The 19,281-nt window shown below is 37.0% G+C and overlaps 1 pseudogene; it reads left to right on the forward strand.

Annotated features, from left to right (window-relative positions):
- Positions 1-15,514: 15,514 nt before the first annotated feature.
- LOC100948762 lies at positions 15,515-16,211 on the forward strand (annotated as a pseudogene).
- Positions 16,212-19,281: the final 3,070 nt, after the last annotated feature.

A 19,281-nucleotide genomic window follows, 5' to 3' on the forward strand; every position in this document is an offset into this window, starting at 1 on the left:
GCCCTACTTTTCAATACTGCTACAGTGGGGATTAAATTTCAACATGAGATTTTGTGGGGACAAATAACCAAATGACAGCATGTGTGTACGCATACACAAACAAAATAAAATGTGAACATAATGTATGTGTGTGTACATTGTTATGTATATACTTTTCATTTTTTATATTAATACATCTATGTGTATGTATAATGTATGCATCTATATATTTATTCATGAATCAGAATTCAAATTCATAAGTGTACACATTGTACATAGTTGATTTGTTTGCAATGTGTTTATTTTTAGCTATTAATAATCTTTTTATGTCAGAACAGTTTCATTTTTACAAGAAAATTTCAAAGATTCTAAAAATTATGTTTCCTCTACATTTCCTCTATTGCTAATGTCTTGTATTACTATGTTACTTGCATTACTAATAAAAAAAATTTGAATGATCTAAAAATTCATACTGTATTCAGATTTCCTTAGTTTTTACTTAATCCAGAATCCCATCTCAAATATAACCTTATTTTTAGTGGTATTGCCACATTATCATTTATCATGTCTTGTTAGAATTTTCTAGACTGAGAGTTTTTCAGACAAATTTTGTTTTGTTTTGTTTTTGATGACACTTTCGGTCTGTATTTTGTACAGCATACCTTCCATTTGATTTTTTCTGATGTTTTTCTCTTGGTTAGATGGGAAAATGAGTTTTGGGAGACAGATTATATAAGTGAAGTGTCACTTAGTCACATTGTGTAAAGGATACATACTATGATACAAACTTGACATACTACTAAAGTTTACCCTGACCACCTGGCTGAAGTAGTGTTTGCCAGGTTTCTCCACTCTGAAGTTATTCTTTCTTCCCTTTCTATACTGTATTTTTGAAAGAAGTCATTGTGTGCATCTTATATTTAAGGTGTAGGGATTTATAAGTGTAGAATAGCCCCATAATTTGTTATTCTTCTGTATGGGAAGATTGGCTTATTCTCTCCCATTTACTTATTTATTTAATAATTTAGTTATATCAATACATGGACATTTATTTTATGCTTTGGGTTATAATCAAACACTATGTTATTTACTTAGTTTCTGCTTAGATTATTGCAGCTTTGACCAGGGGGAGATCTTTTAGTTGGCCCTTGTAGCCCTTTCACATGCCTCCATCACTTTGTTTTTGGAGCACTTCCTACTTTCTGCCATCACAGCAGGCACCATGCTAATCTTGAATATCCATTCCTCTGGTCCTCAAATCAATAATTTCTCCAAGGAGCTTGGTGTCTTTTAGTGGAGAAAGGTATTAGAAATTAAGACCTGGAATCTGGTATGTTCATTGTGAACAGGACGCTGCTTCTAGGAAACCAAGTTAGGAAATACATAGGATAGGGGTGATTCATGTTATCACACACAAGAAATGGAATGACCATTAGAACTTTTCAGTTTTTTTGCAACATTTAAAAAAATACCCATCCATCCATCCAAGTGCACAAATGTGCTAATCCTTAACCTGACAAAGCTGATTCTATGGTTGAGGCAGAATAAAATAGTGGTAACAGCTGCTTTCATGTAGCTGAGGTAAGCTTTGCATAAATCAGTGGAACAAAAGATGGAGTCCAAAAATTGAGCCCCAAATAGATAACATAGAAATTTTCAAAAATACTCAACTGAGTGGGGAAATATCTCAATAAGAAACTGTTCTGGAACAACTGAATATCTATGAGCAAAAATAATAATAGCAATTTCGATCATTACTTTACATCATCTACAAAGATTAACTCAAAACAGATGGCAGAACTTCATTTAATATCTAGAAAACAGATTCTTGTGGCTCTGGTTTACATTTACATTTTATTTTAATAGGATAAAGAAAAATGTGATTAACCACATTTAAAAATTTAGCATCGTATCACAATTAAAAATTTAGCTCTTCTAAGAATCCCTTTAAGAAAATAAAAAAGCAAGCCAAGTACTGAAAGAAAGAATTTATAAAGGTACAGCTCTGATAAATAACTTCTATCCTGACCATATAAAGCACTTTTACCATATAATAGTAAGATGATAATAGGAGCAAAAAATTAGAAAAATAATTATACCTTTCTCTAAAGAAGATCAAAAACATAGAGGCACATGAAAAGATGCTCAACATCATTAGTTGAAGGAAATTCAAAATTACTCTCATTATTATGGAATAACACACAATATTCCAAAAATATAATACTTTAGTCTGACGAAAATGACCACTGACATTACCAAGTGTTGGAGAGGACAGAAAACAACTGGACTTGGATATGAGGCTGGTAGTGACACAAAGTCATAAGCCACTTTATAAATAAGTAGTTTCCTATAAATTTAATCATAAATGTACCCAATGATCTGCCCAAATATCTGTAAATGGATGTTCATAACAATTCTATTCATTATAGCTTCAAATTGGTGTATCATTTCCATTACAGAAAATTTAGTTTATATTAATAGAATTCATTACTTATCATACTATATATAACTATATATTTTCATATAATAATATTGATACGAAATTCTAGGAAAGGCTGGTAACAGAATAAAGGTGAGTGATTGCAAGGACAAGAATGGGAATAGGGGATCTTACTGCAAAGGAGCAGACTATAGAGATGGTGGAAACTTTGTACCTCATATTTGTGGTGTGGTTACATGACTGCATTTATTTGTCAAAACCCATCAAATTTATCAATATTTTTATATGCAAATTATTTTTTAATGCATAATTTTTTTTTTGAGACAGAGTCTCACTATGTCACCCGCAGTAGAGTGCTGTGGCGTCACAGCTCACAGCAACCTCAAACTCTTGGGCTTAAAGCAAGTCTCTTGCCTCAACCTCCTAAACAGCTGGGACTACAGGCACCCACCACAACGTGTGGCTATTTTTTTGGTGGCAGCTGTCACTGTTGTTCAGCAGGCCCCGGCTGGATTCAAACCTGCCAGCTCCAGTGTATGCACCCTAGCCTTTGAGCTACAGGCACTGAGCCATGCATAAATGAGTATTATTTGTTCTATACGTCAAGAGAATCTGTTTGATGTTGTACACAGGCTGATAAGTAATACTTATAATGCACTGTGGGAACAGTATATGCAGATATACTATTTATTCATTCAGCTGGTAACTTTGGGACTAGAACTGCGTTTAGTACTATGAAGATAACTGTCCTCACATAATTTAAGGCCTGGGAAACATAGAGCAGAAAATAACTAATTCTACCTAAGATATCAGAAAAGACATTTTAGAAGTGATTTCTGAGTAGAGTCTCAATAAAGAAGCTCACCAGGCAGAGAGAAAATTATGTACAAAAGTACTAGGACTATTAAATTTTATGGCATGTCATTAACATAGAAGGTAGCTTTGTATGAGAAAATGATCAAATAAGTCTTACCATGAAATAATAGGTATTTTCCAACAAGTAAAATTTGCTAGTAGTAATTTCTTTTTCAAGAATTATTCACATGATTTAAAAAGGTCCAGTGGCCAGAGAATGTCGTTAAGTTCTATTAACATAAGGATCTTGTCTGCTCTGTTCACCACTACTTAGTGTAGTGTCTGACATATGGAAATACCCAATAGATACTTTTTGTTGTTGAATGAACATGAAACCATGTTCTGAAAACTTATTTCACTTACTGCCCGTCTCACCATAGCCAAGAATAACATCTGCAGATTGCTGGTCATAACCATTGTGCTTTTCTTATTTCTCTGGCAATTCCCACTTCAACCTCCTAAGTGGATGAACTCAAATTTATGACTGAGCAGAATTCACATTACAGATAAAAATCACAGAAATACTTATACATTTAGGAACTCTGAATTTTCTTGGTGTCTACCCAAGCACTGGTTCCATATGTATCTGGGTGGCTACTATCAATCTCTATCTGTCTCACATGGTTGGTCCAGTTTGTGTTTCTATAAGAGAGTGTTGAACTGAGCTGGCAAACTACGAACACTTACCCTGTAACCTGCCTGCAAATGCTTTTACAGCTGTTAAATGACTTGCAATCCACATTGAAGGACGGTAATGTTTATTTCCACATGTCCCAATTCAACAATTGAGATTATATTGTGTGGCATCTATCGTATAATACCTTGCTTCATCACAAGAGAATGAAATGGGGTTCAACATAATTGCGTGAGAGATGATGGGTTAGATTTGCTAGTAATTCAAGAGCTGGTACATCGGTCAGGCTCATTTCCAGCTTTTTGACATGGGCTTTTCTGTTTGTGTTTATCCTCTTTTCCCTGCCTATTATGAGTGGAGAAACTCTCCTTTCTGAAGTGAGGGAAACACAATAGCAAATTATAGATCACTTTCATCACTTTATTTTCATATGGTGTTTGTTACCAATGAATTACAATATCAGTAATATCTCTATTATTGTTACAGAGAGGAAGAAACCCCCAAACCTAGGGTTCCCAAAAGCATTTTGTAAATACAGATTAAGGACTGTATATCATTTTCAATTAGTTTAAAAGCAAGACCATGAATAACTAAATAAAAATTTCCTTTAAACTACCAAAAGTAGATACTGATTATATAATGTTACAAGGCATCATTTTGGGTAGAGTTTTGAACTGTAAGCTAGGAGGTCTGCATTATTTGCCTGGTGAGGCCATTATCTTACTCTGTGAATTTGGATAAGACCTATGAATAATGTGTATTTCATTTTCCTTATCTTTTAAATAGCAATATTTTTACATACATTGAATTTTCTCCAAAAATCAAGTCTCATAACATATGAGAAAAAACTGAAAAGAAGTATAATGTAATGTACAAATATTTTTTATCATACCACAGACTCTTTTGTTTCCACACAACTTTGTGTTGTATCTTACAAGAGAAGTTACAGTCATTCAAGCAGACAAAATCATTAGGGCTGGTCAACCTACCTTTAGTGTTCAATTCAAACTTCTGTTATAACCTTTTGACAAACAAAGAACAGCTTATGTATTGTTGGTTTCTCTAGATGCAGAGTAAGTCAGGGTCCTGAAGGAGGAAAAACTAGTTGAACTTTTTAAGTGTTTCCTTTGACCCTGGGAGTAGTGACACACCTACAATTCCCAGCTCTTTGGAAGGCTGAGGTGGGAGGAGCTTGAGGCCAAGAGTTTGAAACCACCCTGAGCAAGACAGTGAGACATTAACTCTCCAAAAAATAAAAGAAAGGAAAGGAAGGAAGGAAGGAAGGAAGGAAGGAAGGAAGGAAGGAAGGAAGGAAGGAAGGAAGGAAGGGAGGGAGACAGACAGATAGATTAGGCAAGTGTGATATAGCACATGTTTGTAGTCTCAGCTACTAGGGAGGCTGAAGCAAGAAGACTGCTTGAGTCCAGAAGTTGGAGGTTGCAGTGAGCTAGAATGATGCAATATGCTCCAGCCCAGGCCTCTATCTCAAATCATTAAGTAAATAAATAAACAAATCATTATTCAAACTTGTCACTAATTTTCTCTGATCCCTAAAAGGTAAACACCAGTCAGTCTCTTTAACTTTAAAAAGTATAATTTTTTTTAAAGTGCTTTCATTGAGGCAAATAAGAGAAAGGACTCAAGACACATATGTTGATTATTGACTACACTACTGTCCTTTTCCCTCACAGAACTGACTGTGTAATTGACACACATGTAGATAAATTACAGCTTTATCTTTCCCTCAAAACATCTTTCAACTGCAAATAATTAAGTTCAGAATCCCAGTCTCCACTTCCTCCAACCATTTGTATTTTCTGTCTCCAACTACGAACTAAGATGCCCTTTTTCTGATCCCACTGACCTCTTTATGTCTTTCACCCCTTTACTTTTCCATTTCTTCCAGCTCCGTCCAGTACCTTTTTCTTTCTTCTCTATCCAGCTATGTTAGTTTATTGCCTGTTGCTATAAAGTAATATCTGAGACTAGGTAATTTACAAAGAAAAAAGGTTTACTTGAATCTCAATTCTGTTAGCTGGGCAGGGCACCTATAGAAAGCCTCAGGCTGCATCCACTCAGGGTGGAATGTAAAGGGGAGCTGTTGTGTGCAGAGATCGCCTGGAGAGAGAAGAAGCAAGAGAGAGAGAGAGGTGGGAGGGACCAGGCTCTTTTTATCAACCAGTTCTCACAGAAACCAACACAGAGCTCATTACCATGAGAAGAGCCATTCATGAAGAATCTGCCCTCATGCCCCAAACACCTGTCCTTAGACATCCCCCCTGCAAAAGTGTGCATCAAATTTCTAAGTCAAACTTAGAACAAGTTTAGACTTCACATCAACCTACACATATACAACCTTCACATACACTTAGACTTTCCCTGAAAATATTTTTGACTTATTTTCACTCAGATATTGCCAATGCTTATGTATAACTGCATGCTCAGAGAATGTGGCCTGGGTCAGTGGAGGAAACAGCAACATGTGGGAATCACTACAAATGCTTAGTTTCCAAGACCAGCTGAACCTTCAGAGATGCTCTCATCCCTCTGCTCTTTTCCATTTCCTAGTCAGCTCTCTCATCTCCTCTCCACAGTAGCTATTACCAACTTTGTTATTCACTCTAAGTACCTTACCATGTAAACTCTGCTCTTTCTAGACTCCTTTACCATAGAAATAGACCATAATCGGGGAGAATTTTTTTCAGTGTTTTATATAAACCTATAAATGTAACTATCTCTTCTTGGATCATCAAACAGTGTCTTCCTACTTGTTTATTCCTATTAATATTTAACCCTGATCAAGAAGTTCAGTTCATCTTGAGTTTTTTTTAAAAAATGCTCTCTTGACTATATTATTCTCAAACTATGAATTTATTTTTCACTCCACCAAAGTTCTTGAAATAGTTGTCTGTATTCATAGTAATCTGGCTTCAGTTCTCACAACTCCATAAAATGAGCTTTTTCCAATGTCATCAATATCATGTTTTCAAAATCCTTTAGAAGATTTCAGTGTGTTTCTTACCTGACTGCTTAGTTCCATTGCAAAATGTTGGCCACTAAGTGCTCTCATCTGTTGGCTTCTGTGATATTATCCTCGTCTGGTTTCTTTCTACCTTCTGGCTACAAGTTTTCAGTGTCTCTAAAGCCCCTCTGCCCTAAGAAATCTCACTATCTTGCAATATACTCTCTTATCTATATTCTCTATGTCAGTGCCTAGTACTACCTACTCTCTAGCTATTTAGTATTTACACCTTTACTCTTTTTCAGCTCCTCCCTCATTTCTCAAACCAATCAATCATGGATTGATCAATTCCACTCAATAAATGTTGTTAGGATTTGAATCTGTCCAGTCTGCTTCAGCCCCACTTCTACTTTCTAATTCCACCAAACATTTATTCAACAAAGCTCTTCCAAAGGCCAACTCCATGTCAGGCACTGACCTATGTGAATTGGGGAAACATTGGCAATAAAACAAGAGATTATCTGAGTTTCCATGGACTTCTATTTCCTCTTCTGAATTACTACCACAGCCTCACAACTTGTCTCCTTTGCTCAAAACAGGCCAGCTTCCAAACTGTTTTTTAATGCTGAGGGTCAGAATAATTTTCTTTTTCTAAATGAAATTTCAGCTAGGATAATCCTTAGCTGTGATATTCCTAAGTGGCTCCCTGGTGCTCTTATGATAAAGCTTAGACTCCTTAACAAGGCCTACAAGATCCAGCATGATTTGGCGCCAACTCATATTTTTGCTCTGACATCTCCAATGCTCCCCTTACAATTTCTTTTTGACCTTAAACTACATGATGTAGCTACGCTTTCAATCTCTATAGGCCACCTGTTGCTGCTCACTCCGTACACTACTTTCTCTCAGTGAAAACACCTACCTCTTTCTGGATCTTGCTGCTCACTCCTTCTAAGAAGCAATTTGTGTTCAGTTCTCTTCCTCAGTGTTCTCCATGGCATCTTCTATGATGTTACACTAACATTTAAGCCTTTTTCTTATACTAGCATATCAAATCATGGTCACAAAACATCCTTATCCATGGTAGCCATCATGCATATCACTATTAATAGGTGATTTCATGGAAGTAGTTCTCAACCAATGGTGTGCATTTTGAAATTATGGATGCCTTTATGAATGCATAACCTCAGATATAGCAAATCAAAATTCCGGGGTTAGAACAATCCTGTTATATGTTTTTTAAGTCTTTAAGATATATATTTTTTTATTTCTTATAACATAACTATTTACATTAATGCAATCATGGGGTACAGTGTGCTATTTTCACATACATCTTGAAATACTCTCATCAAACTGGTTAACATAACCTTCATGTCATTCTCTTAGTCATTAAGACATTCACACTCTGCTTTTAGTCTTCAAGATATTTTGATACTCATTTCTGATCAACACACATACATAAAAACACACACAGAAAATGAAAGAAAGAAGGAAACAAACACTGCATTGGATCAACAGTTTCTGATGTGTTGTCATTGAAGCACTAGCATCTTCATGACTTAGACCCTTGTAGAAAACAATTCTTGGATCACACCCCAGATACACAGAATCAGAAACCCTCTGGGTGTGTGAGACCTAGCAACCTATTTTCACAAGCCTGCAAGGTTTTTTTGACACAAACTAATGATAGAAGACTATTGCCTTAGACTAACCTTATGATGAGGATGGTACACACCATTCTATGCTAGATACACAAAGCATGATAGGGCATTTGACTACAGCAGCCTTTCTTTTTAAGACGAGGCATGGTTCTCTTCCCAACACAAAGATCCAGGAAGCCATTCTCAGTCAGAGTTATACATATAATTAAAGATTAAATTCATCGGTGAGTCCTTCACTATAATTTCATACAGGATTCATATTTCTTCTAGTACATTGAAAATTAAGACACAGGCTTAAACAATAGGTAAGAAGAGTTGGCATAAAGATAGAAATTTTCAGTTGCCCTGGAGGAAGAAAAGAACAAAAGGGATAAGGTGAATGAAAGTTTCCTTAAATGCAGGGAGAAGTATTAGTGACAACAGTGGAGAGATGGCAAATAAAGTATAACAGGGCAGAATAGGAGTCCAAAAGGGAGAGAGTTTTCAGCTATTATACCTTTTAAAGTTCATCATGTTGATTTATACTTAAAACATATTGAACCCTGTACCTGAACACCTAATGCGATTCTGATATACAGAATAATGGCAGAAATGTTCCTAGCCAATCAGTCTTATTCAATGAGAAACAGGCAAAAAAATACTTTCAAATTGGTTAAATTTAAGATAGTATTTCCAAACAGGCCAAATTTTAAAAATTTAGGATAATTTTGAGAATTTCTGAGTTATAAAAATATAATGGCCCCATGACAATTAATACTTAAGTCTTACATCCCTACTTATTTCATTGCCATTAGAATGTCTTTTTTTTTCTCTGATAAATGACATTACCTCTGAGCTGCTAATGCTGCTTAGAAGTCTTATGAAAATATCCATAGTTTTTATTCATCTAAACTATTATAAGTTTGAAGCCTAAAAAGGTCCAAAGTGGTGTATAAATAGAAGTAACCAGAGTGTTTTCAATGTATTTATAATGGCCTCATTTAATAAATACCTCTTATATTATTCATTATTTTACAAATATTTTGAAAACCTGAACAGTCTCATTTGAATGCAGGCTTCTATGCTCAAATTTATGTAACTTTGCTGTCACCAACAGGTTGCTGTGTGAATTAAATGTTTTTATCACTGTATCTTTTCATTGTCTCTAACACAGGGAAGAAAATCAAAGAATACACCATATTGTTATTTTTCTTAAACTTGAGATGTTCTGTAGAGCACAATTAAGCATTATCATATTGCATCTGGGAAAGTGATTATTATTTTTTCATTTGCCTAAAGAGGATGGTACAGACATATATCAGCCAAAGAGCCATTTTTATTTTTTTTCTCTAGCAGCAGGTTTATTTCTCCATTAAATGTAGAAAAAGCATCAATATCCACTACATGACTTCAATTAACAGAGCATTTTGTCAACCACTGCTATTCTCCAGCTGCCAGATCTACTCTATGAAAGAATAGAGAACCTGTCCTGTTTTCTCATATGACTTCCTTCTTGATGAAACAAAAGAAACCAGAATGACACTAAGACATTAAAACTAAGCCTGCCTTATAGTTGGCATCAGTACCTCTTCAAGAGACAAATTGTGAAAAGTCACATAAATGAAGGACCAATGTAAAGGCAAGATTGCACGAGTACAGAAAATGTTTCTCTCCCCTCTTTGATTCCATTTTCAACTACCCTGGTTCTTGTGTTTCCCAGAAAATCTCAGCATCAGCTGAGACATGAAAGAGAAAGATACAGAGAATAGTTTCCTTTGGCCAGGACAGAAATGCCCAAGCAAGTTATTGAGTTAACTATGAAATAACGTAAATAGTTCATTAATGTAATTTCACATTATGACAGATATATTGTTCTTTTTTTTTAAATAACTCAGAACTTTTTGTTCTTATCAATTGAAATTATTTTTCAAGGTTTCATTAAAACTGAAACATTTCAGATGGAGGCAGTGAATTAAAACTTGTATTTAATTTAATTTCAGCTTGTTATGGCTGGACCTGGTAGCTCACACCTATAATCTTAGCACTCTAGTTATTTGAAGTGGGAGGATCCCTTGAGATCAGAAGATTGAGACCAGCCTGAGCAAGAGCAAGATCCTGTCTCTACTAAAAATAGGAAAATTAGCCAGGTTTTGTGATGGGAGCCTGTAGTCTCAACTACTCAGGAGGCTGAGGCAGGAGGACCTGTTGAATCCAGGAGTAAGAGGTTATCGTGAGCTAGGCAGAGGCTGCAGCATTTTGGCATTAGTAACAGAGTAAGACTGTCTCAAAAAAAGAAAAAAAAGAATTTTTTCAAAAATAAGGTATGTATAATAATTTAGAATTACACAGGTGACAACATGCAGGTAAGAACATAAATTTAGGATGTTACATTCAAATGGAGAACATATGTACAGATTGATGGAGACTATCTGAAAAAGATGTTCCATATTTTTTACTCACATTAATTTATCCAACTATGTACGATGTCCTTGGTAAAGGACTAGCAAACAGGATGCAAACATCTACTTTAACTACTACTATCTCCTTGAGGGTATGTGACGGGCCTAAGTTGATATTTAAAATACAGTGTGACAGGTGTAATGACAGATGTGTGTGTGCATGTACATGGGTGTGCAGGTGAATATGGGAACAAGGAGAGAAAAAAACCTAAGGCATCAGAAAATAGTTATGGAAAACTCTCTAAAGAGAAATTTATTTGAGCTGAGTTTTCTAGATTTTAGTTAGGACATAACAGGATGAATAAAAATCTTGGATCATCATGTGAAGATACTGCCACTTTGATCCCCCCAGACAACTATGAGATATTTATTATTTTCATCTCTATGAGTGTGTACATATAAAGGTAAAAAGCAAAAATTTTTCCAAAGTCAAACATCCTGGATTTCACTTAGTTCAGCAATTTTCATCCCAGAACCCATTTGGTACAACACTAGGATGGCTTGGCACTTCCAGAAATATTCTATTTTCCTTAGTCACTAAGAATCTGTAGTATTTGCAGGTAGAAAGAGCTACAGGAGACGACACAAGTCATGAATGAAAGTCTGAAAAAGATGATCTTTGTATGTGATAATGCCACGTTTGGACTTTACCCTGGTTAACAGTGTATCATTTCAGGATTTAAAGAAAGGATGGACAGAACCAGGTATTAATTTTATAATCACTATTATAAAATAGCAATTAGTTTTATAATAACAGTATTAGTTTTATAAAAGTTAGTACAGAAGACAGAAATAACAATTAAGGTTAAGAGATGCCTTAAGAAACTTGGAAGTATTTCAAGTAGGAGAACTCAGACTGGGAGAGTAGGAGTTAAAGAAAAGTAAACAAATCCAGGAGGCATTGCAGAGGTAGAATCTATAACTCCTTTTGATGGATTGGAAGTGTGGAGAGAGGTAGAAAAATCTGGAATGACTTTCATGTTTCTACCTTGAGTTATAATACTTGGATTGTAGTGACTCCAGCTGATAGGAAATAAAGGAAGAAGAAACATTTCGGGCTGGAGTGAGGAAAATAATGGATTCTCTTTGGAGTGTAATATGGTTGATATATGTACAGAGAATAGAACAGCAGTTGATTAGAATGATCGTGGGTGCACAGAGGCTGAGGCCAGAATATAGATTTGTGTATAACTAATTTATAGACTCTTGAAGTTGTGCTTATTGGCAAGTTCAACCAGAAGAGGATGTAGAAGATAGTGACCCAGATATCAAAAAAAGGGGAGGAGGGCATGAGAGAGGCTGAGGAAAAAAGCCAGTAAAGAGAAACAGAAGAAAAAAATGTCTGTGGCAGAGAAAATTCTGGAGTATAGACAAGGTAGAACGCACAGGTGAATGTGGTAACAAGGCAAGGTGATCAGTGTTAAATAATGCAGAGTGCAAGTTGGATAAGAACCCCACTACGTCTACTGATTGTGGTATGTGAAGGCGCATATAGGTTAAGTTATAGGAAAGACGTTGAGACTGTGGTTAGATGAAGAAGAAATTTGAGTGCCCAGGCAATGGAGAGGCTGAACCGATTCATTGTGAGGTCTAGAAGAGCTAGGTAATAAACTGAAGCTAGGAAAAGCCTAGAAACTGAAGGTTATGATGAATTTGAAAGAGTAGAAGATGGTCAAGTGCAGCAGCTCATGCTTGAAATCCTAGCATTTTAGGAGGCCAAGGACAGATTACTTGAGGCCAGGAATGTAAAACCAGTCTGAGCACCAAAGTGAGACACCCATCTCTACAAAAAATTAGAAACAATTAGCTGAGCGTGGTCGTGTGTACCTGTAGTCATGGGTACTTAGGAGACTGGGATAGAAGGATCATTTAACCCTAGGAGTTTGAGGTTGCAGTGAACTATGATAATGCAACTTGCAACTGCACTCTAGCTCAAGTGACAGAGTGACACCATGTCTCAAAAAAAAAAAAATAATAGAAGTTATCTTATGAAGGTATTGAAGAAATTGAAAGACTAAGAGATTACAGTGAAACAATGCATTGTTAACCATTTAAGGTATCTCTGAGCAATTATACTATCTCAGACATTTGGCCATGCATTGAGTAATAGAGAATGGAAATGAAGGTCACTCGATTCCATTCTCTGAAAAAAGATCAGAAACTTAGATAAGCAGGCATGCAAATGTTTGAATTACCTGAGGTAGATGACAGCAGTTGGAGGGAAATTGGCTTTTGCCAATTCACAAAATATAGGGTTTGGGGAACATGGTAAGAAAAATGACTAATCTGTGGCACGAGCTTCGTGCAAAAACAGTTTTCCCAAGAAGGTGGATGTCCATAACTTTAGCAGTAGACATAGGGAATTAAAGAAGGTCAGGATCTTCTACCAGTCACAAGGATACAGAATGTGGCAACTGAGGTGCCTTCACTAACAAGAGATATAGAATAAAAATGAATTTCTTTGGTGTCCTGTCACCTAACAGGCACAATGTAGAGGTATATGGCACCCTTCCTGGGTGAAGGGATCACCAGGAGCCCTTGGACTTGGACTTTAACAAACACAAACAGTGTACCCTAATTGTTGTACCCTGATATTAATCTAACATTAAAAAGATGAATGTCTTCTTTTAAGCACCTGGGTTCAAGCCATAGGCTCCCCCTTGTTGGAATCAGAACCTCCTCCAACATAATATTCACTGTACTTGTGATTATGACAGTGTGTTTGTATTTATCACATGTAACTGGTATCAGAGTGCCTGGCTCATATCTGTTGCCCCATTTTTCATTATGTTATTCCTTCTACTTTTCATAGAAAGACTACTCAGAGCCATAGAAATCATAACCCTTTACTAGGTATTGCATGGACGAAGGCATGGATATGCGCTAATTGGAAATTCTACTGTGTCTTTTCATACTGGTGACAATAGTAACAAAAAATATGGATATGATTCCTCTCCAAGCTATTAATTCATTTGCAACGTTACTTGTGTAGTCTGTAAACAAGATAGCTACAGCTTTGAAGTATTCATTCTGGCCTTCATGTTCATCTAGCTCGGCTATCTCTTTTGAGCAGACTAATCAGAAATATGGCAATAACTCTACTTCAATTTAGGTTGTGCATAAAGAAACACAGAGATGAACAAATTAAACTAATTCGCTTTTTAAAAAATCTAGATACCAAAACCATATTTATGGAAAGCAAAAAAGTCAGGGATAGCATTGCCAAAGATGCATTATGTAGTCTTCTAGTTTTGACACGAGCCTCCCAGTTTAATTCCTTTTACTCTGTCTCACTTTTGTATTTCCTGATGATGCTTCCACCCGCAGTTTCAGAATCTGAAATTACAACACCGGGGACAGCATCAGAATTCTCAATGCTCCGAGTGACTGTTGTAATGAGCAAGACTACAGATTCAGTCACTGTTTCAGTTGGAGGATCAATATTTGTATCTTGTCCAAAGTCTGCTGTCTCTCCTTGACAATAACACCCACCACTCCCTTGAGGAATAACCTGTAAATGTCTGCAATTTTCCATCTAAGCCCTCTTTTCTCTCTCACTATCCATTGTCTTGGCAAAATACTTTTCTTCCTTACTATCTCAGTGCCTGCCCTTGTTACTCCTTCACCCAATTTGGCTTTAGCACAACTAGTGGATGGCAGACCTGCCATTGGTAGAAACTGATCTCAAAGAGGTCCCATAGTCAAATTGGTATTTCAATTTTTAAAAATTTCTTTCCTAACAAGAGTTAAAAATTTTAGCTATAGAACCAGTCACCAAGTGTCAAATGATGATACAGGATCGAGATTTAATTAGTATTTTTTAAATATGTCACTTTTGTGAAGCCACATAGAATAGTTGAGGTCATAAATCTTTCCCATAAATTAACAAATCACAGAAGCAAAGATAAAATTCAATTTCTTTGACAAACTGGAGCTCATGAAAACAGCTGACACCTGCTTTGTAGCTTATAAAGACTTTTTTAAAATGTGGTGAAAAGATACATCTAATGGATCTGTTTATATCAGGGACCCTATAATACTGTAATGATATGCACATTTAGCTTGATCCTTTATTTTCCATATGGAAGGCTTGCAAAGATGTGGAATTATTAAATGCAGAAGTCAGCACTGGGTAGGAGAAACTATCTACTGTTCAACCTTAGGCAAGTTATTATACTTGTGTTTCTTTGTTTCTTCATTTTTAAAATGAGAGATACATATCCTGTCCTCCTAAGTTTCCTCCTTATTCTATTATTCCAAGGGAAGTTCACAAAATATTACTGCAGTATTAGACAGGCCTCATAGCCAATGCTTCTTTAATTACCTACTAAGATCTGTCTTTAAAATATCTTATGCCAAATGTTTTTCCATGATGTAATAAACTCCAAGCATCTTAAAAACTTATCTATGGCAAGATGTTAAGAAATACTTTTAAGCCCCCTGCCTGTCCTGGGGTGTCCACGCACAGGGCTAGTGCACTACTTTGCCTCCTAGTCCCGTGACCCCTGCCTCTGGGTGGTTCTTGTGATTTTAGAGTTGCGTGTTATGGCAGGTGTCTACCCCCTGCTTTTCCTTTTGGGCCTTCCATTCCTTTGTGCTCCACATCATGGCACCAAAGATGCCCTTCCCCTGATACAATCACTTTCTGCAGTGTCATTCCCAAAAGCAAGTTTGTCTTGGTGAAGTTAGACACACATTCCCTCCACAGTGAGAAGAAGGCATCTTGCTGAAAACTCCGCCCCCAGGGATGATCTCTTGGTAGCAGAAGGGGGGCTTTGAGATTATGGTGACAGGTTGAACATGGAGCTGGGTGAGAAATCCAAGCTGGACAAAGAGACCTATCCAGTCTTCTACCTCTTCTGGGATCGGGACTTGGAGAACCCAGTCCCATACAGTGGGATAGTTAAGGTGCCTTCCAGCAATGGCTAAAGGGGAAAGGAGTCTACCCAGGTGTGTCTGGCTGGGGATTCATCAGGGCCTCTGATGGGGAGGCCCATCAGGCCCACTTAAAGCAGAGAATGACGGCCTCTCCAATGTGAAGGAGACCAGGAAGAAATGGGCCAAGCAGTATCTGAAGATCACAGGAAGATCTTAGACCAAGGGAGGACTTCCCAGCATTGGGAATTACCTGGATCACCAAATTTATAGAGAAGAACAAGATGAACAATGGAGCAGGAGCTCCAGAAGAGCTTAGACATCCACCGCCTTCCAGGAGAGAGGGGCTGAGGAGGAAGAGCCATGAAAAGGAGCACTAGGGTTTTCCAGTGTTAGGTGGCAGTGGGAGTGGGGAGGCAAGACCTACCTGCTGGATGTGAGACCCTTGTGGAATGTAAGGGGTGGTAGAAAAAGCAGTACTGCACCAGAATTCAGAGCCCTGTGGATGCCTGGACATGGATGCTGACGTGACCACACTTGGGACAGTCTGGGGAGACCTGGAATGCTTATACAGATGGCTGGTGAAGTGGCCCTCTGAAGGAACAGGTGCCATGTAGGAGAGTATACTACCAGGTCTTTGACAGGTATAATTCCAATCCAATTAAAGTTTCAGTTTTTCTGGTAAAAAAAATTTAAAAATACATTTAAGCTTGGATACATATTCCAGGACTTGTCTTGTCACAGACATCTTGTCAAAACATATGATGCCAAAACTCATATAATAGTATTTTTTTTTTCAAATAACATTATCAAATAGAATCCAAGAACTGAAAGCTTCTACTAGAGCATTCAGTGCTCAACTTTAAGGGAAACGTCACTCAAGTACTCTGTCTGTCAAGGTCAAAATTAGCAAACTGTTTTGGATATCATACATGCTGACACTGGATTTTAACCTGCATATCACGAAATGAAACTATTCAAGCCTGAGTCTCCACTCAAGCTTAATCTAATTGAGTGGCCCCTCCCGATTTACGAGATATTTCATATACTGTACTTTTAGAAAAATCACTGAATTAATTAAATCTTAAATGAGTTAAATTAACTTCACTATTTCACAGCACACTAAAAATTTTGTCTCTATGATGGTGAGAGAGAAATAGAAATGAGTGAGTGAAGAGGTGAAAGAACGTGCAGATATAAAACGGAAAACCAGGACTTCGTACCATCTTCACAAAGCTCTTCAAGGTCCCTATTATTATGATCCTTCTCAGATTCCAAATGAAAGCAGATTTAGGGGTGCTAAGTAACCTGCTCAAACTCACACAGAAGAAAAGAAGAAAACTGACACGTGAAGCCCAGTTCTAGAGCCCACCTACCCTCTAAGTTGCCATGTCCATGTCATTAGATATTTACGAACGTTCAATTACATAGTGTATGTGGTGAAATTTTTAGCAAAGTGTGTGGCACAAAACTAGGTCATGGTAAAAACAAAACAAAGCAGTAGTGAAAAATGGGGACTCAAGAATAAGAATGCAAGGTTCAAACCTTGCCTTTGCCATGTACTAGCTGTGAGACCAAAAGCAAATCACTTAACCCCTCTGTGCCTTAGATCCAAAGCTATCAAATGATAACAAACGTATTCATTTACATGTGGTTATTGTGAGGATTAAATGGATCAGTATCTGTCAAGCACTTAGAACAATCCCAAACCCATATCAAGAGCTGTAAGTATTATTATTATTGCAGATATAAGCTACCATCATTTCCACATTTTAAAATAACCTGTATTTGCAGAGCACTCCAGAAATAACAAGGAAACTTAAGAGTCTCTGTCTCTCTCTCATAGCTGTGTACATTGATACTGTCATGGGGTCATTATTCTCATTTTGCCAATGGGGAATCTAAGACTCAGAAATGTAAAACAGGTTTTCAAAGTCATATGGGTAAGCAGTGGCTCAAATCAGGGCCCCAGACTATAAAGCCATTTGTAACACTGTATGTCCTGTCTCTTTGGCCAAAAGCCAAAATCAGATCACCCCCCGCCCCGAAAGGAAATAAAAATTGTCCCATAAATTCTAAAGTCTTTTGGCAGGCAATATGGGTAAGCATTGTGATAGCAATCAATGAAACCAGAGTTAGACTATGATAACTACTTTTCTTCTCAAAATCAAAAGCAACATAAAAGAGTAGAGCAGGTAGTAGGAGATGTTCCCCACGGCTTCTTCCTATGGGAAAAGCCAGTCACTTGCTTTGCACGATTTGTGAGCTGAGAATGATTTCTACATATTAAACGGCTGGGGGGAAAAATCAAAAGAAGAATATTTTGTACTACATAAAAATTATAAGAATTCTGAAATTCATTGTTCATAAATAACTGTTTATTGGAAAATAGCAACATCCCCTCGTTTTCCTACTACCTATGGCTGTTTTGCACTATAAAAATAGAGTCCAGTATCTGAGACACAGACTCTATGGAACACTTACTACCTGGTTCTTCAAAGAAGTCTGCTGCTTTTCCTGTCTCTACGTTGTACTTTGGTGGTACTGGAACGTTGAAAAGAAAGTTTTTGTGCCAACGATGCTGAAACAACTGTCCTCTCACCCTCTCATATACCCAGCAAATCTCTATAGTAAATCATGTCTCTGAATAGGAGCACCTGGAGCTACTGGAATACAGTAGGAAAATGTTGACCATTTTATTACAGATAGGTGCACCCTGCCTGTTATTAACAAGTGTTCATATAAAAGGCTGCCAAAGGCAGCCCACAGTATCCTTCCATAGAGAAAATAGAGTGGAAGTCATGACTTAGCCCAACCTTAGCCACAAGCCTGATGTGTAATCACTTCGCTGAAACTGAATGTCCCCAGGCTGCCAGCCTCCTAGGAAGCACTCTGACCACTGGATCTCAAAATGGAAGAAGAGGCTGGTGTATCCTAGATAAAATATGTCACGTTAGCCTTGGACTCATGGTGGAGAGATCAGCTGCCATTCTGCTTGGGGACTAAGGAGCCCAGACGATAATTACATTCAGAACCCTGAGAATGATAGATGATTGGATCTGATATCAGCTCAGGCAACAGTGTTCTCTGGTTTACCATTTCTAATGATCTTTTGAAACCATAAGTTCAACATTATTTCTTAATGAATTTCCTTTGTCCTATTTCAGGAGCCCTCAACGCTCTTGGTTACACTTGGGTGACTTATAATTAGTTTTGCAATACTAACATAGATTACAATTTAAAAAGAGAGAGAGAGTAAAAACAAATATGCTTTCAATTACGACAGGGGGGAAAAGGAATTGTCACAAAATGTGTTGGTGTTGCAAATTACCTGGTTTTATTACTTGCTCCGTTATTTATTCATTTATTTGTTCATTCATTCATTCATTTATTTTAATTAAGATTCCAGGTCCTTTAACCCAGGCATGTTCTTTCAA

The sequence above is a fragment of the Otolemur garnettii genome, unplaced genomic scaffold (assembly GCF_000181295.1).
Source record: "Otolemur garnettii isolate 467f Iridium unplaced genomic scaffold, OtoGar3 scaffold00003, whole genome shotgun sequence".
Classification (NCBI taxonomy): Eukaryota; Metazoa; Chordata; class Mammalia; order Primates; family Galagidae; genus Otolemur; species Otolemur garnettii.